We start from the raw sequence: 11,186 nt of genomic DNA on the forward strand, positions 1-11,186 counted from the left end.
ACCTCCAGCTTTAGTTCTCCTGTTCCTCAAAGGAATAGGAGTGAATTGATGGGAAAAATAAGGTTCCTTGGGCTCATTAAGGGATGAATTTCTGAAAACATTTATACTTGACCCCTTCCAACCATCCTCCACAGCAACCAAGCTGACCTAATTAGGTTTTCTTCCTTTAAGTTAGGAGAATAACATGCACATGGGGGGAATCATTTAGACTACATAGAAGGGGGTAAATTGCAAGACAGAAGTCCATCTTTCCACCTCCAGCTTTAGTTCTCCTGTTCCTCAAAGGAATAGGAGGGACCATTTGTGGGGGGGGGCTGCACAGCGCAGCTTGTGGGATCTCAATTCCCGCACCAGGGATTGAACCCCGGCCACAGCATTGAAAGCCTGGAATCCTAACCACTAAGAGGTTAACCACTTCTATTGGCAGACCAGCCAATAGAGAAGGACTTGAATCACCTAAGAGGATAAAATCTAAATGGCCACTGGACATGTGAAAAGATGCTGACCTCCATTACATGTCAGGAAAATATTAATTAAAATCACAAAGAGAAAGCACTACACACACACCAGAATGGCTGAAATGAAAAACCCACACGTCCTAAGTGCTGCCAAAGATGTATCACACTCAGACTCGGAGGAGGTAATTGAGGACACCCACTCTGGCAGCTGGTTGGCAGTGACTCCTAAATTTAGCATTCAATGCTCTATGAGCCGGCAATTCCGCTCCTGGGTGGACACCCACAGAAACCTGTCACATGTTCTCTGAAAGACATGTCCCTGCACGTTCACCTCAGTGCTATGAAAAAAAGACTCTAGACCACCCAAATGCCCACCCATAGAAGGATTGGTAAAAAAGAATGCACACAGTGAAACACTCAACAGCAATGAGAACAAATGAACCACAGTGACATACAGAAAGCTGAATAAATCTCACAGACAATGTTGAGTGAAAGAGGCCACACAAGCATACATGCTGTGTGATTCCATTTATATAAAGTCCCCAAAGAGGCAAACTCAATCCACAGGGTTACAAGTCAGGATGGTGGTTACCCTTGGGAGGCATAGTGACTAGAAAGGGGACATGGTAGGGTTTCTCGGGGGCTGGTTATATTGTTTCCTGTTCTTTCTGTGAGTTTATCAAACTATACACTTAGGATTTGTACATTTTGCTTTAGGTATATTGTAATCCAGTTAAAAGTTTTCATAACCCAGGGCTTCCCTGGTGGCGCAGTGGTTAAGCATCCGCCTGCCAACGCAGGGGACATGGGTTCAAGCCCTGGTCCGGGAAGATCCCACATGCCGCGGAGCAACTAAGCCCGAGCGCCACAACTACTGAGCCTGTGCCCTAGATCCCATGCTCTGCAACAAAAGAAGCCACCACAATGAGAAGCCCGCGCACCGCAATGAAGAATAACCCCTGCTCGCCGCAACTAGAGAGAGCCCACATGCAGCAACAAAGACCCAACGCAGCCAAAAAAAAAAAAAAGTTTTCATGACCCAAATGAACGAGAGTTGTCCAGCCACCTTCCTGATCTCTTCCAAGTGAGTTTACCCACTCTGGCAGCTGGTTGGCAGTGACTCCTAAATTTAGCATTCAATGCTCTATGAGCCGGCAATTCCGCTCCTGGGTGGACACCCACAGAAACCTGTCACATGTTCTCTGAAAGACATGTCCCTGCACGTTCACCTCAGTGCTATGAAAAAAAGACTCTAGACCACCCAAATGCCCACCCATAGAAGGATTGGTAAAAAAGAATGCACACAGTGAAACACTCAACAGCAATGAGAACAAATGAACCACAGTGACATACAGAAAGCTGAATAAATCTCACAGACAATGTTGAGTGAAAGAGGCCACACAAGCATACATGCTGTGTGATTCCATTTATATAAAGTCCCCAAAGAGGCAAACTCAATCCACAGGGTTACAAGTCAGGATGGTGGTTACCCTTGGGAGGCATAGTGACTAGAAAGGGGGCATGGTAGGGTTTCTCGGGGGCTGGTTATATTGTTTCCTGTTCTTTCTGTGAGTTTATCAAACTATACACTTAGGATTTGTACATTTTGCTTTAGGTATATTGTAATCCAGTTAAAAGTTTTCATAACCCAGGGCTTCCCTGGTGGCGCAGTGGTTAAGCATCCGCCTGCCAACGCAGGGGACATGGGTTCAAGCCCTGGTCCGGGAAGATCCCACATGCCGCGGAGCAACTAAGCCCGAGCGCCACAACTACTGAGCCTGTGCCCTAGATCCCATGCTCTGCAACAAAAGAAGCCACCACAATGAGAAGCCCGCGCACCGCAATGAAGAATAACCCCTGCTCGCCGCAACTAGAGAGAGCCCACATGCAGCAACAAAGACCCAACGCAGCCAAAAAAAAAAAAAAGTTTTCATGACCCAAATGAACGAGAGTTGTCCAGCCACCTTCCTGATCTCTTCCAAGTGAGTTTCACTTGCAGCATCTGGTGAGGCCCAGAGAAATGCCACTGTCCGGTGCCATGCCCTTGGTCAGTCTGTTTCCTCCTTGTTGCCCATGGGCAGCCAGACTTGGCCTTGGCCACCTGTCAGATGAGCCTGAGACATCTAACTTCAAGGTGTCTTGACTGCCTATTTAACCCTCTTCCTGTTGGGAAATTACACTGGCCCCTCCCAAAAGGAGCCCCAGTCTTACGGTGTTCCCCAGGCTCCTGCCTGGGTGCAGGAAGCAGGGTCGTGATGGAACGTTGAACTCTCTATTTCTCCCTGAGGGTCTGTTAAAAAGCAAAATGGATTCAGAATCCAGGACTGAGAAAGTCCAGGCCCCCACTCAAAATGGGAGGGGGACGGGCATGACTATGGCCTGTGTTAAAGGGACTCAAAGACACGATGACAGCACATTCCTTTCTTTTTTTTAATTTTTAAATTTTTTAAAATTTATATATATATTTTTGTCTGCGCTGCGGGGCCTGCGGGATCTTAGTTCCCCAACCAGGGATCGAACGCATGCCCCCTGCAGTGGAAGCGCAGAGTCTAAACCAATGGACGGCCAGGGAATGCCCCACATTCCTTTTTGTTTAAAAAACAAAATTTGATGAGCGGTTAAGAGAGTCTTTTATAATATAATTTTATTATATGATTTTAACCACAATTTTAAAAAATATTCAAATTCCGGGCTTCCCTGGTGGCGCAGTGGTTGGGAGTCCGCCTGCCGATGCAGGGGACACGGGTTCGAGCCCCGGTCTGGGAAGATCCCACAGGCCGCGGAGCGGCTGGGCCCGTGAGCCATGGCCGCTGAGTCTGCGCGTCTGGAGCTTATGCTCCGCAACAAGAGAGGCCGCGACGGTGGGAGGCCCGCGCACCGCGATGAGGAGTGGTCCCCGCCCGCCGCAACTAGAGAAAGCCCTCGCACAGAAACGAAGACCCAACATAGACAAAATTAAAAAAAAAAAAAAAAAAAATTCAAATTCCATATGTCAATTACCTCCATAAATCTAGACAGTTTCTTAAAGGTAAAGGCTCAAAAGGGAATCTCAGCCTGAAATTGAGGAGGATTTTATGTCACAATCTATAAATGAAGCTATGCTAGCCAAGCACAGTAGTTAAACCAAAACAAAGCAAAAATGGTGAAATTACTCATGTTTGCTTCCCTAGCAGTGTCTTATATCCCCAGGCATGCTTTTGCCAACTTACCAACACTTCTGAAATATTTCACTACTAATAAATCTCATGATTTGCAAAGGAAAAAATTAAAAGAACGAATGAGCTTTATCTATTTCAACACAGAAAAATCTCCCAAACATAATGAGAAGAAATACAAGGTCCAAAAGATACAAACAGCGTGATAAAAACAAGAACGTGCACTATGGACACACATATATATTCAGGAAAAGTATCAAGTCTCACATGGAATAATACTCAGCAACTTCAGGACAGATGAAGGAGGAAGGAGTGAGAACGGGGTGAGGCTTTTTAGCTTTAGTCCCTAAAAAAGGGAAAAAAACTCAAAGCAAACAGGGCAAAACGTTAATATCTATTAATTCTAAGTGGTAGGTACATGGGTGTTTGTTACAGTATTTTCTCTATGTCTGCAATATTTCACAATTAAAAGTAAAAAATTAGTTCAAAAAGAATAACAATTATATTTTTTGGCCATTTGGGAAAAAAAGGATTTTGATGAATGCACAGTGATAGAAATCACGTCAGTGCTTCCCTGAGGTCAGGTATGGCGGAAGAGATGGACTGCACAGGAACACAAGGCAATTTGGGGGGTGAAGGAAATATTTTTAACTATGGTGGTGGTTTCATGGCAAATACCTGTGATAAAACCCATCAAAGTGAACCCTTAAAATAAGTACAGTTTATTGCATGTAAGTCATACCTCAGAACAAGTTGTTAAATAAAAAGGAATTTTATAAGATTAAGAAAGTGAGAAGGCAAGCCACAGACTAGGAGAAAATATTTGCAAACCATATATCAGATAAAGGACTTGTTGCAGAACATATAAAGAGCTCTTAAAACTCAACAATAGCTGGGAATTCCCTGGCAGTCCAGTAGTTAGGACTCGGTGCTTCCACTGCAGGGGGACCCGGTTCAATCCTTGGTCGGGGAACTAAGATCCCCAAAAGCCACATGGCGCAGCCAAAAAAAAAAAAGTCAGCAGAGAAATACCAGTCAAAACCACAATGAGATTCCATTTCACACCCACTAGAATAATTGTATTCAAAACAATGGCCAGTTGCACACATGTCCACATCAGCGTTATTCACAACAGCCAAAAAGTGGAAACAACCCCAAAGTCCATCAATTTGTGAATGGATAACAAAATCTGGTGTATTTATACAGTGGAGTATTATTAATACATAAAAAGGAATAAAGTACTGATACATGTTACGACAGGGATGAATCTTGAAAACGTTATGCGCAGCGAAGGAAGCCAGACACAGAAGGCCACGCAGTGTATGATTCTTTTATATGAAATGTCCAGAATAGGTAAATTCATAGAGACAGAAAGCAGATTAGTGTTTGCCAGGGGCTGGGGGAGGGGAGAATGGGGAGTGACTGATAACGGACTTGAGGGGTCTTTTCAGTGATGGAAATGTTCTAAAATGACTGTGGTAACAATTGCACGACTACGTAAATTTACTAAAAATAAATTGTCCACTCAAGACAGGTGAATTTTATGGCATGTAGATTATACCTCATAAAGCTGTTCAAACAAACAAACAAAAAGTAGAGTCTCTCCCACTGAAATTGGCAAATGCTGCTGTGCAAATGCACGGGCTTCTCATTGTGGTGGCTTCTCTTGCTGCGGAGCACAGGCTCGAGGTACGTGGGCTTCAGTAGTTGTGGCACACGGGCTCTAGAGCGCAGGCTCAGTAGCTGTGGCAAAAGGGCTTAGTTGCTCCACGGCCTGTGGGATCTTCCCAGACCAGGGCTCAAAGCCATGTCCCCTGCATTGGCAGGCAGCTTCTTAACCACTGCGCCACTAGGGAAGTCCCTGGACCTGAAATCTTGAGCAAGGTATCAAGGATGCCAGGAGTGCCTAGGAGTCATGCAGGAGGGAGGATGGCAGGTGAAGGGCAGATGTGGGGTGGTACCCACGGTGCTCTCAGTCCTCTGACCTCAGGAGTCCACCAGTGTCTCGTGCTCATGGCAACCTGGGGTAGACGCCTTGCTGCCTACTGTTGGCCCAGCCAGGGACTACATTTCCCAGTGCCCCTTGGGGTTAGGTGTGGAATTGAGGTGAAGTGAATAGAGTGCCACTTCCAGTCCTGGTCCATAAAAACCTGTGCTCTCCCCCTTCATGCTCTTTACTGACCTCTGGCTGGAGTGGACATGACCCCCAGGGTGACCTTGAAAGGCACAAGCTGAAGACGGTGGGACTGCATCAGCCTGGGTCCTTGAATGACTGAGCAGAGGAAGAGAGCTGTCCTGCCACATGACTCCCCTGCAGGAACTGCTATGCAAGCAAGAAATGAACCCCTGTTCTAGGTGCCATTACACATTTTGGGTCTCTTGGTGACAACACTGGTGTCCTGAACTATACACCTCCAAGATTCCTGCTGATTTTCCCAGCCTTGGTCTCCAATATATCCTTCCAATATATTCTTTTTCTGCTTCCGTTGGCCCAGGATGGTTTCTGTTGCTGGCAATGCAGAGTGTTCACTGATGATGACAAAAATTCATTGCTTTGCTAGTATTTCCTCTGAGCTAGGCGCCTCCCTAAGTGTTTTACATGTATTAACTGTTTCGATGTCGTAATAATCCCACAAAGGAAGTTCTGTTGTCAAGCACAAAGACATCCGGTGAACTCCAGCTCATCCAAATAGTATGAGGTGGATCTAGGGCTTGAGTCCAGGAATTTCAGTGTCAGAGCCCACACTCTCCTCCACGATGCTCCACTGCCCTCCGGACAGATTCTCTAAGCCTGGAAATGACTACCAGTTACCTCCATTTTCACACAGCACTATTCACAATAGCCCAAAGGAGAAACAACCCAAATGTTCATTGACAGATGTACCGATAAACAAACTGTGGTCTATCCGTACAATGGATATTATCCAGCCATAAAAAGCAATGGAGTGCTAATACCTGCTGCAACACGGATGAACCTCGAAAACATGATGCTAAGTCGAAAGAAGCCAGACACAAAAGTTCACATATTGTATGATTCCATTGATAAGAAATGTCCAGAACAGGCAAATCCATAGAGATAGAAATCAGATTGCTGGTGGCCAGGAGTTGGAGAGGGAGGGGGTGGGGAGTAGCCACTTAATGAGTACCAACTCTTATTTTGGGGGTCATGAAAATGTTTTGGAATTAGATAGAGGTGATGGTTGTACAATGTGGTGAATGTACAAATGCCACTTAATTATTCACTATAAAATGGTTAATTCTATGTTATGTGAATTTTACACCAATTAAAAAACAAAAACAAAAAAGAAAACTGCAAAACTCCACCCAAGGGGAACCCTCCTGCCACTGCCTGAGCTACGCTCGCTGCAAGAAGCCAAAGAACGACAACTGTGGAGGAAGGATCCTGCTTCCTCCATGGGCCCTGTAACTTGACATTTTTTATCTTTTTAATTGAAGTATAGTTGATTTACAATGTCGTGACAGTTTCAGGTGTACAGCAAAGTGATTCAGTTATACATATGTATCTTTTTCAGATTCTTTTCCATTATAGGTTATTACAAGATATTGAACACAGTTCCCTGTGCTATACAGTAGGACCTTGCTGTTTATCTATTTTATATACAGTCGTGTGTATCTGTTAATCCCAAACTCCAAATTTATCCCTCTCCCCCTTTCCCCTTTGGTAATAACCATAGTTTGTGTTCTATGAGTGCAACCTGACGTTTGTGATCTGCAGCCAGAGGCTGCTCAGTGGTTGCTTGGGGGAGGGGAGAGGGGAGGGGGGCAGGAGGAGGGGCTTAAGGAGACCGGGGAGTGATGAGATGTGTCTACTATCTTCAATGTGGTGGTGGTTTCACGGGTGCATACGTGTGTCAAAACATCAAATAATACACACTACTGTACATAAAAGAGGTATTTTATATATAGAAAAAATAGATATTTAAATACTGTAAATCAACTGCACTCGAATAAAATTTAAAAAAATTTAAACCATCAAATTATACACTTTATATACGTGCATTGTATTGTGTGTCACTTATACCTCTCACTTAAAGCTTATACCTCACTTAAAGCTCCTTTGACAAAAAAATCCGAGATAAGGCAGGATAAGCACCTACTTAGAAACAGAGAAAAAGGACTGAAAGAGTTTGTGGCGGGAGAAAGGGTACAGAGTGGGTAGCGTGGGGCTGGGAATTGCTGCTTTTGATGATAAGCCTTAGGGAATGTTTTGTTCTTTAAACTGAGAATAAAAATAAACATTTAGTGTAATTACACACGTGCACACGCACAGACACAATACTCGTGGGACCTGAGCACTGTTATCTTGGATCCTTGCCCCCTCGCCCACCCAGGCTGGGTCCATCACGATTTATGCGGGTTCCCCCATCCCAGGTCCACGTACTCTGGGTCGTCACTATCTGTGGATGGACTGTCTCCCTCATGACCCGGGAGTCCCGAGAAGGCAGGATCCAGAGTGTCTTGGTCACCACTGTGACCCCAGCACAGCCCTGCCTAGCACAGGACTGGGCACAGAGATGATATTCATGGAATATTTGCTAAAAACATAAATGAATGAATCAATCAATGAATAAATAAACTACTGACCAATTACAAAAGGGCAAAGAGCACTTTTCCAGTGGCAGGCCTGGTGGTCATCACCTGAACCAAGTGATCAAACTCAGCATCATCAGAAACGGGACACACCAACATCGTGTCCCGATGGAGTTGCCAAGGGAAAGACACAGCACCACACACATCGTTTTCCTGCTGAAAATGTTCACTCTGAATCTAATTATGGTCCAGAGTGTGGGTCATTTGCTACAGGGCAACTGAGCTGGAAGTTCCAAAAACCCAAAGTCATAAAAATCCAAAAGAGCTAAGGAACTGTCTTAGATTTTTAAAGATTAAAGAGATGTGACTACAAAATATAATTTGTGGATCATGATTGGATCCTGGATTGGAGGGGAAAAAAAAATCTGCAAAGGACATTTTGACATTGTTGGAGAAATTTGAAAAGAAGCAGTTTCTTCAATGACATTATGAAATTATTAATCATTTTCTTAGTGTATAGTGGTTTGTGGATTATGTGGGAGAAGGTCCTTATTCTTAGAAGATACTTGCTTCAGTTTTTAAGGATGGGGAGTTCCCTGGCATTCCAGTGGTTAGGACTTGGCGTTTTCATTGCCGAGGGCTCAGGTTCGATCCCTGGTTGGGGAACTAAGATCCTGCAAGCCACACAGCATGGCCAAAAAAAAAAAAAAAAAAAAAAAAAATTTAAGGACAAAGTGCCATGGCATCTGCAAATTACTTTCAAATGATTCAGCAAGAAAATCTGTGTATATATAGAGACAAAGATATAGATGTAAACTGTTATGGACTAAAATGTTTGTGTGCCCCCCAAATCCATATGTTGAAGCCCTTACCCCCAATGTGATGGTGTTTGAAAGTGGGGTCTTTGGGAGGTAATTAGGTTTAGAGGAGGTCTTGGGGACAGGGACTCCATGATGGGATTAGTGTCCTTATAAGAAGAGGAAGAGACACCAGGGCTCGCTCTCTCTCTTTGCCTTGTGAGGACACAATGAGAAGGCGGCCGTCTGCAAGCCAGGAAAAGGGTCCTCGTCAGGAACTGAATCTGCCAGCACCTTGATCTTGGACTTCCCAGTCTCCAGAATGTGAGAAAATATATATCTGTTGTCTAAGCCACCCAGCCTATGGTATTTGGTTATAGCAGCATGATAGAAGACATAAACGTGGGTATAGATGTAGACCTAGATATTTGAAGGACATAAACAGGACACAGTGTGAACAACGGATGGGTCCAGTAAGGGCACTTGGGTGTTGATTGTGTATTTCTTTCCATTGTTCTGTAGGTTTGAAAATTTTTTCAAATAAAATATTGGGGAAAACTGAAATATAAATAACAAACAAACAAACAAATAAATAGTATGTATGGAAAATACTCCAAAATGTAGGAGCCGATTACTTCTGCGAGATGGGTTTGGTGGTGGTCTATGATTTTTAAATTTTCTCCTATGAACACTGATGACTTGTTTGTTAAATCAAAGAGGAAAATTCAAAACATATGCATGATCAGATCCAGCGGCGTCATTTCCAGGAATTATTCTTAAGAAACTAAGGATGGAATGCACAAAGATTTAGCCCATGGTCCCTGAGGACACCCCTCTGCCTAGCATGGCTGTGTGGGAAGGTCCTTTCCTTCCAATCACCAAGGCGCCCTGATGCTGCCCTCCAGGTCAAGTAGAAGTGGGGCCACTGCTTGGTGTGTGATATGTTCATCTCCTAAGCTTAAAACTCAAAACTCATGGGAAACCTGGAGGGGCGAGGGGGCAAACTCTTGGGTACCTTATTCACTGTCTCTTGGAGGGTTCCTGCAAAACTGAGCCCCAGGTACTCACAGAAGTAAACTGTTCACTAACATAACCCTGTGAAGACTTCCTTCCTTTTCTGTCTCACTTCCCTCCGGAAGAACCCCTTGTTCCTCCCCTTCAAAGAGTCAAAGAAGAGCAGTAATTTATTATCCCTGTAATTACTTTCTGAAGAGGGGAATAAGGGCCCCTATTTGCAGCTAACTTGGTTATTTAAGAGTCAAAGAGTTTCTGTCTGGAATGATGAAAGAGTTCTGGAAATAGATGGTGATGGTTGCACAACATTGTGAACACACTGAATGTACTTAATGCCACTGAATTGTACACTTAAAAATGGTTAAAATGATGAATTTTATGTTATGTATATCTTGCCACAGTTTAAAAAGAAACGGTAACTTGCTAATGAGAAATTGGTTTAGGTACTGCTCTATTTCACCCCCAACTGGTCAACACCTACTGGGTGTACTGCAATACGATCCTGATGATAATCACCCAGAGTTAGTGCACACCCCACAAGGTAAGGGCTCAGTCCCACGAGACTGCCCACGCTCCAGACATCAGCCACAAGTGGGCTTCTCAGGCCATGTTCACTTCTGACTCACTGGCTGCAAATTCAGGGCTCCCACAATTCTCTCAGATTCAATAACTGGCTAGAATGACTCACAGAACCCCCTGAAAACGTTATACTTACAATTACAGTTTTATTATAAAAGATGTACAGGGCTTCCCTGGTGGCGCAGTGGTTGAGAGTCCGCCTGCCGACGCAGGGGACGCGGGTTCGTGCCCCGGTCCGGGAGGATCCCACCTGCCGCGGAGCGGCTGGGCCCGTGAGCCATGGCCACTGGGCCTGCGCGTCCGGAGCCTGTGCTCCGCAACGGGAGAGGCCACAGCGGTGAGAGGCCCGCGTACCGCAAAAAAAAAAAAAAAAAGTAAAGTCTATTAATCTTCAAAAATGCACATCAAGGGGCAAAGGCACAGGAATAACTCCGATAAGTTTGAAAATAAGAACGAGACTGGCAGGTTGCCTTGAAGAGACCAAAAAATATTTTCAAGCTCTTGGCATTCAAAAGACCTGGTGTTGGTGCAGGACGGACAAACGGTTGACAGAACGGGATTGAGGAAAAGGTACTTGTGTCCGGGGAACACAGCGAACGCTGCTGTCCAGTCTCAGGTGAGGAGGGAAAGGA

This window comes from Physeter macrocephalus, chromosome 17 (genome assembly GCF_002837175.3).
Source record: "Physeter macrocephalus isolate SW-GA chromosome 17, ASM283717v5, whole genome shotgun sequence".
NCBI classification, from domain to species: Eukaryota; Metazoa; Chordata; class Mammalia; order Artiodactyla; family Physeteridae; genus Physeter; species Physeter macrocephalus.